This window comes from Pristiophorus japonicus, chromosome 17 (genome assembly GCF_044704955.1).
Source record: "Pristiophorus japonicus isolate sPriJap1 chromosome 17, sPriJap1.hap1, whole genome shotgun sequence".
Classification (NCBI taxonomy): Eukaryota; Metazoa; Chordata; class Chondrichthyes; family Pristiophoridae; genus Pristiophorus; species Pristiophorus japonicus.
In genome coordinates, this window is record NC_091993.1 from 86,715,982 (window position 1) to 86,728,161 (window position 12,180).

The window sequence follows — 12,180 nt, forward strand, 5'->3', positions numbered from 1 at the left end:
TGCGCTCCAATTCTTCTTGGAGGCGGTAGGCCCAATCTATCTGCCGGGGTGGGACTTGTAGCTTGTAACTCCCCCAACTGGGGCAGTACGCAATTTCATTCCCCCATGTCCCAGAAATGTGGGATCAGTTTACTAATACGATGTACTATGCAGTCTAGCAGTTTCTCTTCAATAAGGTCAAGCAAACTAATCTTATCTACTTTTCATATTTCCAAGTTTATCACAGCCCTACTGTGAATAATTGCTAAAGTACAGAGAAATGCACTGCAGTGACGCTGTATCATTGTGGAAGAAAGCAGTGGGTTCATGAAAACAAATTGGATCATGTTCTCAAACGCTGAGTTCAAACTCAATATTTCTCATTTCCCAGATTCACACAGAAAGATCAAATCTATAATATTCATTGCATATTCGTTTCGATGCTCCAACATCATTTCTGATTATCACAAAAATCTATCTGATGGAACAATTATGAATTATGTACATTATTATGCATGGGCTTCCTGTTGTCTTTATCAATAATTGTTTCCCCTTTTCACAAAAATTATGTTTAGTAATGCAGGTCCGACTAGTGCTTTCATGAATAATTCATGACACTCACCAATATCACTTACCATATTGCATTACCAAAAGCTGAATTTAGCAAATAGCAGAGCTTTCCAAATACAATACTCCTTACTGTATTTCTCGTCCCTTCAGTTGCCTTCTCTAGAATATAATATTTGAATAGATCCCACAGATTACACTATAAAGTGAATCTACTGTAATCCACTAAAAAATACACCAATGTTTTAATAAGTGGTCACTAGAAATATCCATTTTTGAGTAGAATAAAAAAGTGAGAGTTAATTATCGAATAAATATATTTATACATAAAGATACACACATATATATATAAAAATTTATATATATATATAAATATATAAATCTCAGGTGTCAGCTGTGGCTCAGTGGGTAGCACTCTCGCCTCTGAGTCAGAAAGTTGTGGGTTCAAGTCCCACTCCAGGAACTTGAGCACAAGAAAATATAAGCTGACACTCCCAGTGCAGTGCTGAGTGAGTGCTGCACTGTCGCAGGGGCAGTTGTTCGGATTAGACCGAGGCCCCATCTGCTCTCTCAAGTGGACGTAAAAGATCCCATGGCACTATTTCGAAGAAGAGCAGGGGAGTTATCCCCCCGGTGTCTTGACCAATATTTATCCCTCAATCAACATAACAAAAAAAAAATTATCTGGTCATTATCACGTTGCTACTGGTGAGAGCTTGCTTGTGCTCAAATTGACTGCCATGTTTCCCACATTACAACAGTGAGTGCACTCCAAAAATACTTCATTGGCTGTAAAGTTCTTTGAGACGTCCAGTGGTCATGAAAGGGGCTATATAAATGCAAGTCTTGCTTTTCTTTCTAAAAATTATATTCTATTCTTACACATTTCTTATTTTACAGTTTCTAAATAAAATCCAAGGAAACAACTATAAAAACAAGGGATGCAATTTCCTCCTGGAGGACCTATGTGACTGCAGGCCTGGTACTATCTCCTGTAAACATGACCACCAACTTGTAATTTTTGCTCTTTGCGTAATGCCAGTGGTAGAAAGTTATTGGTGAGACACAAGGGAGGAGACTTACCGGTAACTGAAAGAGCAGAGATAGTTTCAGTTAGAGGTGACCTCATTTCTATTGCGGTTATTGATATTAAAATGTTGGGAATCTCATGGAAGGAATTTAACAGGGGAATTCAGTCCCCAGAAGGGCAAGCTGCCCTGATACAATATTACATTGCATTTAACAAAACTCTTATGCTAGGAAACCAACAAAATGGCTGTAACTGCAATATATACGGTTGATACATAGGTACTAGGACACAAATGTGCCACTTTGTATACTTGGAGCTTTCATTTCCAAGCCTATAATAAAGTTATTATGGAGCATAGAATTTATGAGAAAGGAAAGTCATATTACAAATGGATGAATATACCGCAAAGTGTCCACAGTGATTCGCCATTACAGAGAACTCTTCTATTTACAGTATTCACTAGTGCTGAACCTCATGCAAAATCTGAGGTAATGAACACCATGATACATTAAGTTCTGAAAGACCAGCTCAAACAAATTTTCAATTCTGAGTACTCACATCACTTGTGTAAAAAAGTTATCATGTCTATCTGCAATTATGCAGTTTACACCTAGTTACAGTTTACTATTGTGTGAGAGCAATACAGAGGTCGGAGAACTGGAGAATGTGTCAACTTTGATCATGTTTATATGCTTCCTTATCTGGCCTCAAAAATAGCTTAGGCAGAGAGCTAGGAAGAATTGATCTGCCCTCTCTTTTGGTTGGGAATGGTATATGTCTGGGATGACCTTATGCAGGGAAGGAAATATAAAAATAATCATAATGCTGTGATCCGTTTTAGCATTATACACGAAAAATAACTCAAATATAGATTATTTAAATATATTAGATATTATTAGCCATAGAAGTAATTTAGGATATTATTACTTTGATAGCTTCAATTTACATATAAAGGAGGCCAAAAAGACAAAGAACAAGCTGATCTTTTCAAAAGTTAAATCCTCCAGCTTTTTCAGCAAGGCAGATATTATGCTAAATGACAAAGCAATTTACACAGCTATTTACTCATTAGCTTTGAACAGACCCAGGAGAGCAAAACACATCAGAGTGTACCAAAGTAATTCTCATTAAATTGTAAACTGTCAAGATTTGGAAATCTTTGAACAGAACAATCCTATTGTCTCTCTCATCTTATCGCGGCAAACTTATGCTATGGGATCAAAGTCTCTTCTCTCTGACAGCTGTTATGCGCTTTAAGTGAAATAAGCTTGGACATTTTCAATCTCGCTCCCAATGGACAAACCTGCAGCACAAAACTGTTCCTAATTTATAATTAATTGGATAATCTCATTCAGAGAAGCCGAAAGGATGTCTGGTGCAGGGCAGACAAATGTCCAGCAGTGCAGCAGGAGCAGCTCTCTGAGGTGAATGGGGTTAAGGGGCATATAGGGGGAATGTAGAAAGGGATATGGATTGTATGCAACCTGCACTGTAACCAGCTGGGGAATGGTTGGTTGCTGCTGTCAACGTTTGCATTTGTCAGCATTGCTCCTTCTCACCCTGATGAACACAAAGTCCCCAAAAGCAACATCAATATTTGAAGCTTCTGATGAGACTCTCATTTTATGACATTGCGGCATTACAATTTATTGCTCACTTGAAATAAACAATATAAAATAATTCTGAAAAGCGTGATATTTTACAATAGTATTAAAGTTACTTTTTTTTAAACTATTGAAGCAGCCAATTTATAGTTTGCATCATACACCTCCTCACTCTGTTATGCTACGCACCTTCTCCAAATATTGACAATAATTGCTTCAAGCAGTGTTTTGTACAAACAAACATTAGTCAGAATCTTAAACTTTTACATTTACATGTGAGGAATTAAATCACACCAAAAGTAAACTATCTTGCAGAAGGAAGATTTTCTCTGTGCGCTAGTTGTAGGAAATCATAAACGCATTCAACCCAAGCTCGAGGAACAGCACCTTATCTTTTGATGAGGTACTTTTCAATCTTCCAGCCTCAACACTGAGTTCAACAACTTCCGATTATAACCACTGCTCCCAATTATCAGACAGAAGGTGCTGGTAATGGTTCTGCTGTTGCCATTTACACCTCCTCTGAATTAATCTTTTATTTCTTTATTATCCGATTACCACCCCCTTTTGCCTTGCACCATCATCCTTTTAGTCGTTTAATCACACCTGCTTTCTGCTCTATCACAGGCCTTCCTTTTTGTTATTTGCTCCTCCCACACCCCCAGACCCGCCCTCCCCCCCACCCCCAGACCCCTTTCCCTGGCTCTATACTTGTTTATAAATGGTTAAATCTCTAACTTCTTCCAGTTCTGATGATAGTTTATCGATATGAAACGTTAACTCTCTTTCTCTCTCCACAGATGCTGGCTGACCTACTGAGTGTTTCCAGCATTTTCTGTTTTTATTGTAGATTTCCAGCATCCATGGTATTTTGCTTTTGTTTATAATAGTGTTCATGATTTCACAGCACCTAGCGTGAAGAGAAAATCTTCCCCCCATGATGGTTGATGACATGAACCCTTTAGCCCTTTTTGCACATTGTATTTCAATCTTTGTTCTATATAAGGCTGCCGTGTGATTGTTTCACTAATTTGAATTTATTGGCAAGCAAAATGTGCAATGATACCATGCATTATTACTACAGTGATGCAGCTCACTCACAGAGACTCTGCAAATTTATCACAAACCTCAACATGTTAGCATTGAGCAGTGCCATTCAAACTACTAGACAGCCATGAAGTGTGAGGATTCTTCAGCGCAATCAAGATGACCTACGGCCCAAGCACCCAAGGCCCTACCCCACTACTGGCTAAGAACGGAGAGTTACTCATCAAGGACAGAGAGGCAATCAGTGCCCACTGGAAGGAGCACTTCGAGGATCTCCTCAACCAAGACACTGTCTTTGACGTTAGTGTCCTCGACTCCATCCCACAGCTTGCCACCCACCACCATCTCAGCATAACCCAGCCCGGCACAAGGTTGATAAGGCTATCCAACAACTGAAGAACAACAATTCATTAGGAGCAGATGGAATTCCCGCCGAAGCACTAAAGCATGGCGGAGTAGCACTACTGACACAGATCCATGACCTCATCTCTCTTATCTGGAAGGAGAAGATCATGCCAGGAGATCTCAGAGACGCTGTAATCGTGACCATCTTCAAGAAAGGTGACAAGTCTGACTGCGGTAACTACAGAGGAATCTCCCTGCTGTCGACCACTGGGAAAGTCTTCGCAAGAATCTTCCTGAATCGCCTTCTTCCTGTCCCAGAGTTGCAATGCGTATTTCGCCCACTAAGGGGCACAATGGACATGATCTTCACCGCGCGGCAGATTCAAGAGAAATGTAGGGAACAGCACCAATCCTTGTACATGGCCTTCTTCGATCTCACAAAAGCCTTCAACACTGTCAACCGTGAGGGATTATGGAGCATCTTCCTCAGATTCAGCTGCCCTGAAAAGTTTGTCACCATTCTCCGGCTGCTCCATGATGACATGCAAGCCATGGTCCTAACCAACGGATCTACGTTCCACCGTTCAGACCGGGATCAAGCAAGGCTGCGTCATCGCACAAATGCTGTCCTTGATCTTCCTTACTGCAATGCTCCATCTCACCCTCAGCAAGCTCCCCGCTAGAGTGGAGCTAAATTACAGGATAAACGGGAATCTGTTCAACCTCCGCCGCCTCCAGGCCAGATCCAAGGTCGTCCCATCCTCTGTCATCGAACTACAGTATGCAGACAATGCCTGCATCTAAGCACACTTGAAGGCCAAACTCTAAGCCATCATCAACACCTTTACCAAGGCGTACAAGAGCTTGGGCCTTACCATCGTCATCATTATAGGCAGTCCCTCGGAATCAAGGCAAACTTGATCCACTCCTGAAGTGAGTTCTTTGGTGGCTGAACAGTCCAATACGAGAGCCACAGACTCTGTCACAGGTGGGACAGATAGTCATTGAGGGAAGGGGTAGGTGGGACTGGTTTGCCGCACGCTCTTTTCGCTGCCTGCGTTTGATTTCTGCATGCTCTCGGCGTTGAGATGCGAGGTGCTCAGCACCTTCTCGGATGCACTTCCTTCATTTAGGGCGGTCTTGGGCCAGGAACTTCCAGGTGTCAGTGGGGATGTCGCACTTTATCAGAGAGGGTGTCCTTGTAGCGTTTCCGCTGCCCATCTTTGGCTCGTTTGCCGTGAAGGAGTTCCGAGTAGAACACTTGCTTTGGGAGTCTCGTGTCTGGCATGCGAACTATGTGGCCTGCCCAGCGGAGCTGATTAAGTGTGATCAGTGCGTCAATGTTGGGGATGTTAGCCTGAATGAGGACGCTGATGTTGGTGCGCCTGTCCTCCTAGGGTATTTGTAGGATCTTGCAGAGGCATCGTTGGTGGTATTTCTCCAGCGACTTGAGGTGTCTATTGTACATGGTCCATGTCTCTGAGCCATACAGGAGGGCAGGTATTACTACAGCCCTGTAGACCATGAGCTTGGTGGCAGTTTTGAGGGCCTAGTCTTCAAACACTCTTTTCCTCAGGCGGCCGAAGGTTGCACTGGCGCACTGGAGGTGGTGTTGAATCTCGTCGTCGATGCCTGCTCTTGTTGATAAGACGCTCCCGAGATATGGGAAGTAGTCCACGGTGTCCAGGGCCACGCTGTGGATCTTGATGACTGGGGGCAGTGCTGTACACTAAACATCCGTAAGACAAAGGTCCTCTACCATCCTACCCCCTCCATACTGCACTGACCCCCGGTTATCAAAATCCACAACGAGGCCTTGGATAATGTGGACCATTTTCCATACCTCGGGAGCCTACTGTCAACAAAGACAGACATCAACGACGAGGTCCAACACCACCTTCAGTGTGCCAGTGCAGCCTTCGGTCATCTGAGGAAGAGAGTGTTTGAAGACCAGGATCTCAAACCCAGCACCAAGCTCATGATCTACAGAGCAGTGGTGATACCCGCCCTCCTATGTGGCTCAGAGGCATGGACTGTGTACAGCAGGCACCTCAAAACACTGGAGAAGTACCACCAATACTGCCTCCGCAAGATCCTGCAAATTCATTGGTAGGATAGGCGCACCAACGTCAGTGTCCTTGCTCAGGACAACATCCCCAACATTGAAGCACTGACCACGCTCGATCAGCTCCACTGGATCACTCCACAGCTCCATATCATCCGCATGCCTGACACGTGACTCCCAAAACAAACGCTCTATTCGGAGCTCCGACACGGCAAGCGAGCCCCAGGTGGGCAGAGGAAATGCTTCAAGGACACCCTCAAAGCTTCCTTGAAAAAATGTAACATCCCCACCGACACCTGGAAATCCCTGGCCCAAGATCACCCAACGTGGAAGAAAAACATCCGGGAAGTCTGAACATCTCGAGACTCTTCCCCGAGAGCAAGCTGAAGCCAAGTGTCGACAACGGAAGGAACGCGTGGCAACCCAGGCACCCCACCTACCTGTTCCTTCAACCACTGTTTGCCCCACCTGTGACAGAGACTGTAGGTCCCACATTGGACTCTTCAGTCACCTGAGAACCCATTTCTAGTGTGGAAGCAAGTCATCCATGTTTCAGAAAAAGGGCTCAAAAACTAGCATGGAGAAAGAAGTCTAAAAAGGCTGATTTATCAATATGTGTGATTCCACTAAAAACATACTACCAATATTATATACATCTGTAATGTTTTCCTCTGGAGTTACTGTATCTATTTTTTTACACCAGAATGTGTATCATTCTAGGACTCTTTATCAAATCATGACAAAATACTGTACAAAATACATTTCATTCAAGCCCCAAATAACCTGAGCATGGTGGTCTCTGTGGCCGAGTACCCAAATTATACATATAATTAACTCATCATCTCTACTAATTGATTTGTTTCATTGAAGAGTCATTGGGGGGTTAAACGAGCTGTCAGATCGCCATTTTGCCGAAAACCAGTTTCACCCCCATTAACTTTTACTGCATGTTTTGGGAGATATAATTAAGATCTGAATATTAAAATCCGTACTTCTTGGCGATATTACTAAAAGAGTATATTAGTGAATAGGAGACTTAGTCAACAAAAATATTTTGCAGCTACAAACTTACAAGAATTAGTGAAACAAACCTGAGCGAGCACTAACCATCATCACTCCCACTTGAAACAGACACCTGCACAGTTTATACACATTGTAGTGATCTTCATGGGAGGAGGTAAATAAAAAGGGTACAGTATCAAAAGGAAGCAACAACATACTATTCATCCCTGTTTACTCCTGCTCTGAGGCTATCTACTCATCCAAAGGAGAAATGAAATGTGGGGGAAAATCCAATTTGTACTTGTTATGGTGTAAGTACGTTTTAACAAAAGCAAATGAAGTATCAACACAGCAATGAAAAATTGGAAGCAGATAAAAGCTACGAGGCTGATCCCTAGTTTCAGAGGTCTGAACTATAAGGAAGGATTGAAGAATCTTGGGCTAACAGCCTTGAAAGTAGACATAGAAGTAATCTTATAGAAGTATATCACATAGTCATTGGTATGGAAAACGTAAACATGGAAAATTACTTTAAATAAATTGTGCAAGTAGGATAAGGGTCAAAATAGTAAAATGTGAATTTAGAATTGACATGAGAAAGTTTTACTTCACACAAAGAGTGATCAAAACATGAAATGGACTCAGGGATCGAGTAGCGGGATTAAGAACATAAGAAATAGGAGCAGGAATAGGCCATTTGGCCCCTCGAGCTTGCTCCGCCATTCAATAAGATCATGGCTGATCTGATCATGGACTTAGCTCCACTTCCCTGCACGCTCCTCATAACCCTTTATTCCCTTATCGCCCAAATATCTGTCCATCTCCTCCTTAAATATATTCAATGACCCAGCCTCCACAGCTCTCTGGGGCACAGAATTCCATAGATTTACAACCCTCTGAGAGAAGAAATTTCTTCTCATCTCAATTTTAAATGGGCGGCCCTTTATTCTAAGACTATGTCCCCAAGTTTTAGTTTAGTTGGGATTAACCAATTGGATGCTGCAATGGGAGGATTATAGGATGTTTCTGAGTGGATTAACTAAGATGGGTTGAATGGCCTCTTTCATCCATAATTATTTTGTGAACATGATGCAGCTTGAAGTTTGGCTCCATAGTGGCACTGGGTGCACTCCATAGAAATGCTTTTACCGTGACTATTGCCTGTATAACCAAGGTCTGCATTTCAGATGCTACTGGTGTTACCCAATAAAATCTATATTTCACACAATTCAGGCAATCAGCATGCTGGATCTCCTCCATCATCATCATAGACAGTCCCTTAGAGTCGAGGATGACTTGCTTCCACTCTAACAGTGAGTTCTCAGGTGACTAGAGAGTCCAATGCGGAACCTATAGACTCTGTCATAGGTGGGGCAGACAGTGGTTGAAGGAAGGAATCGGTGGGAGTCTAGCTTGCCGCAAGCTCCTTCCACTGCCTGCGCTTGGTTTCTGTATGCTCTCGGAGATGAGACTCCAGGAGCTCAGCACCCTCCCAGATGCTCTTCCATCACTTTGGACGGTCATGGGCCAGGGATTCCAGGTGCCGGTGGGGATGTTGCACTTTATCAAGGAGGCTTTGAGGATGTCCTTGAAGCGTTTCCTCTGCCCACCTGGGGCTCGCCTGCCGTGTCGAAGCTCCGCTTGCTTTGGGAGTCTTGTGTCGGGCATGCGAATGATGTGGCACACCCAGCGGAGCTGATCGAGCGTGGTCAGTGCTTTGATGCTGGGGATGTTGGCCTGAGCGAGAACACTGACGTTGGTGCAGCTATCCTGCCAATGGATTTGCAGGATCTTGCAGAGGCAGCGCTGGTGGTACTTCTCCAGTGCTTTGAGATGTCTGCTGTATACAGTCCACGTCTCGGAGCCATATAGGAGGGCGGGTACCACCACTGCCCTGTAGACCATATGTTTGATGCTGGATTTGAGGTCCTGGTCTTCAAACACTCTCTTCCTCAACCTCCTCCCTGCATCAGCTGGCCCCTCATCAACCCGAGTCACTCTATCCCTTCCTCATCATGGTCTGCACCCTCCTCCATGAAGATCACTACGATGTCTATAAACTGTGAGGGTGCCTATTTCAAGTGGGAGAGATGATGGTGCTAAGGTGAGCGATGTTTGCTCCATGTTTTCTGAATGAAGCAGATGGGAAATTATGAGTATATAAGCACATCTATCCATCTAGAAATATTACAAGCACTGTTAGCACTAATTTGTGATTATGCACAATGTCTATGAACATGATCATGTAACATATGCAAATCATAGAAGATGCGATTATGATGATGCATATAATAGTCCTGTGCATTCCTCCAATCTCCATAGTCCCAAATTCTTTTTTGAGTAAATCAACCATGGTTTCCTCTTATGGAGCGAATTCTTCCCCATTCTGGGAGCCCATCAGCTGTTTCATTCTGTGTCCTCTTGTTATAAATAACTTTTGTCTTTATACATAAAGGGCTAAAAACTCATTAGCTCCTGAAAACATGCGCGGGAATCACAATGTCAATATAATGCAGGCAGCATGCAAACTTTGTTAATGATAATGATAGTGGCATGCAGCTCAGTGCTAAACACACACTCCACAGGGGGCCCACATTCATGCGAGGCTAACATTAATTAAAACTAGCCTGCAGCTCTTAAAGCCAGCCTTCACCTCTTAAAGGGGAAGTGCATTCTGGTTGCAGCAGGTATTGGAAGTCCTTGTAGAGGAGTGTGTGACCTACAAGAAGAGTGAAGATGGTGTAACATGGCAGAGAGAGGGCTCCAGGATTTCTGGATACAGCATTCAAGGCTCTGGTGCAGGACGTAGACAGGAGGAGAGATGTCCTGTATCTACAGGGGGCCAGGTGACCTCCAGATAGACACTAAAAAGAGATTGAGAGCAGATAGCCGTCACTGTCAAATGCAAATAGTGTTGCCCTGAGGACCTGGATGCAGTGCAGGAAGAAGTTAAATGACCTCACATGAGTGGTCAAGGTCAGTGAAAAGGGGGAGAAGGGGGTGGGGGGAGAGGGGTGGAGGAGAAGGGGGAAGGGGGAAGAGGAGGAGGAGAAGGGGGAGGGGGAGGAGGAAAAGGTGGGGGAAAGAAAAAGGGGGGAAAGGAGATGGGGGGAAAGGAGAGGGGGGAAAGGAGAGGGGGGAAAAGGAGAGGGGGGAAAGGAGATGGGGGAAAGGAGATGGGGGGAAAGGAGAGAGGGAAAAGGAGAGGGGGGAAGGAGCTGGGGGAAAGGAGAGGGGGAAAGGAGAGGGGGGAAAGGAGAGGGGGGAAAGGAGAGGGGGGAAAGGAGAGGGGGGGAAAGGAGATGGGGGGAAGGAGAGGGGGGAAAAGGAGATGGGGGGAAGGAGAAGGGTGGAAGGAGAAGGGGGGGAAGGAGAAGGGGGGAAGGAGAAGGGGGAGGAGAGGGGGGGAAGGAGATGGTGTGGAAAGGAGAGGATGGGAAAGGAGATGGGGGGAAAGGAGATGGGGGAAAGGAATGGGGGGGAGGAGAAGGGGGGAAAGGAGAAGGGGGGAAAGGAGAAGGGTAAGGAGAGGGGGAAAGGAGAGGGGGGGAAGGAGATGGGGGAAAGGAGAAGGGGGAAAAGAGATGGGGGAAAGGAGATGGGGGGAAAGGAGATGGGGGAAAGGAGATGGGGGAAAGGAGATGGGGGGGAGGAGAAGGGGGGGAAGGAGAAGGGGGGAAAGGAGAGGGGGGAAAGGAGAGGGGGGAAAGGAGAGGGGGGAAAGGAGATGGGGGGGAAAGGAGATGGGGGGGAAGGAGAAGGGGGGAAAGGAGAAGGGGGGAAAGGAGATGGGGGAAAGGAGATGGGGGGAAGGAGAAGGGGGGGAAAGGAGAAGAGGGGGGTAGGCTGAACGGGCCGGGCCCGGCCAGGCCCAATCGGGCAGGGCCCGTCCCCAGCACCAGATTTACAGGTAGGTGGGCGTTGGGTCGGGTCGGGGTCGGGAGCGCGGGTCGGGGTCGGGAGCGCGGGTGGTGAGAGGAAAGTCGTTTCGGTTCGGGTCGGGGAGGAGGGAGGATGAGGGAGGTCAGGTCGGGGGGAGGGAGGTCAGGTCGGGTCCAGTCGGGGGGGGGGTGGGGAAGCGGGAGTCGGGTCCGGTCCGGGGGGGGGGGGGAGCGGGAGTCGGGTCGGGCCCAGTCCGGGGGGGCGGGAGCGGGAGTCGGGTCGGTGTCGGGGTCGGGTCCGGTCCAGGGGCGGGGGGCGGGAAGCGGGAGTTGGGTGGGGTCGGGGTCGGGTGCGGTCCAGGGGGGGGAAAGAGGGTGGGAAGTGGGAGTCGGGTCGGTGTCGGGTCCGGTCCGGAGGCGGGGGGCGGGAAGCGGGAGTCGAGTCGGGTCAGGAGGAAGCAGGAGCTGGGCGTGGGAGGAGCCTTATTCACGCAGCCCCAGTGAGGCCATTCGGCCAGGGCTAGGGGCTGCGTGCTTCGGCCCCTCCCACACAGTTTTGGGTCCCTGGAGCTACTGCACATGCGCGCCCGCTGTAGCGCGCATGTGCAGAGGTCCCGGCACTGATTTCAGCGCAGGACCTGGCTCCGCCCCCTGCAGCTC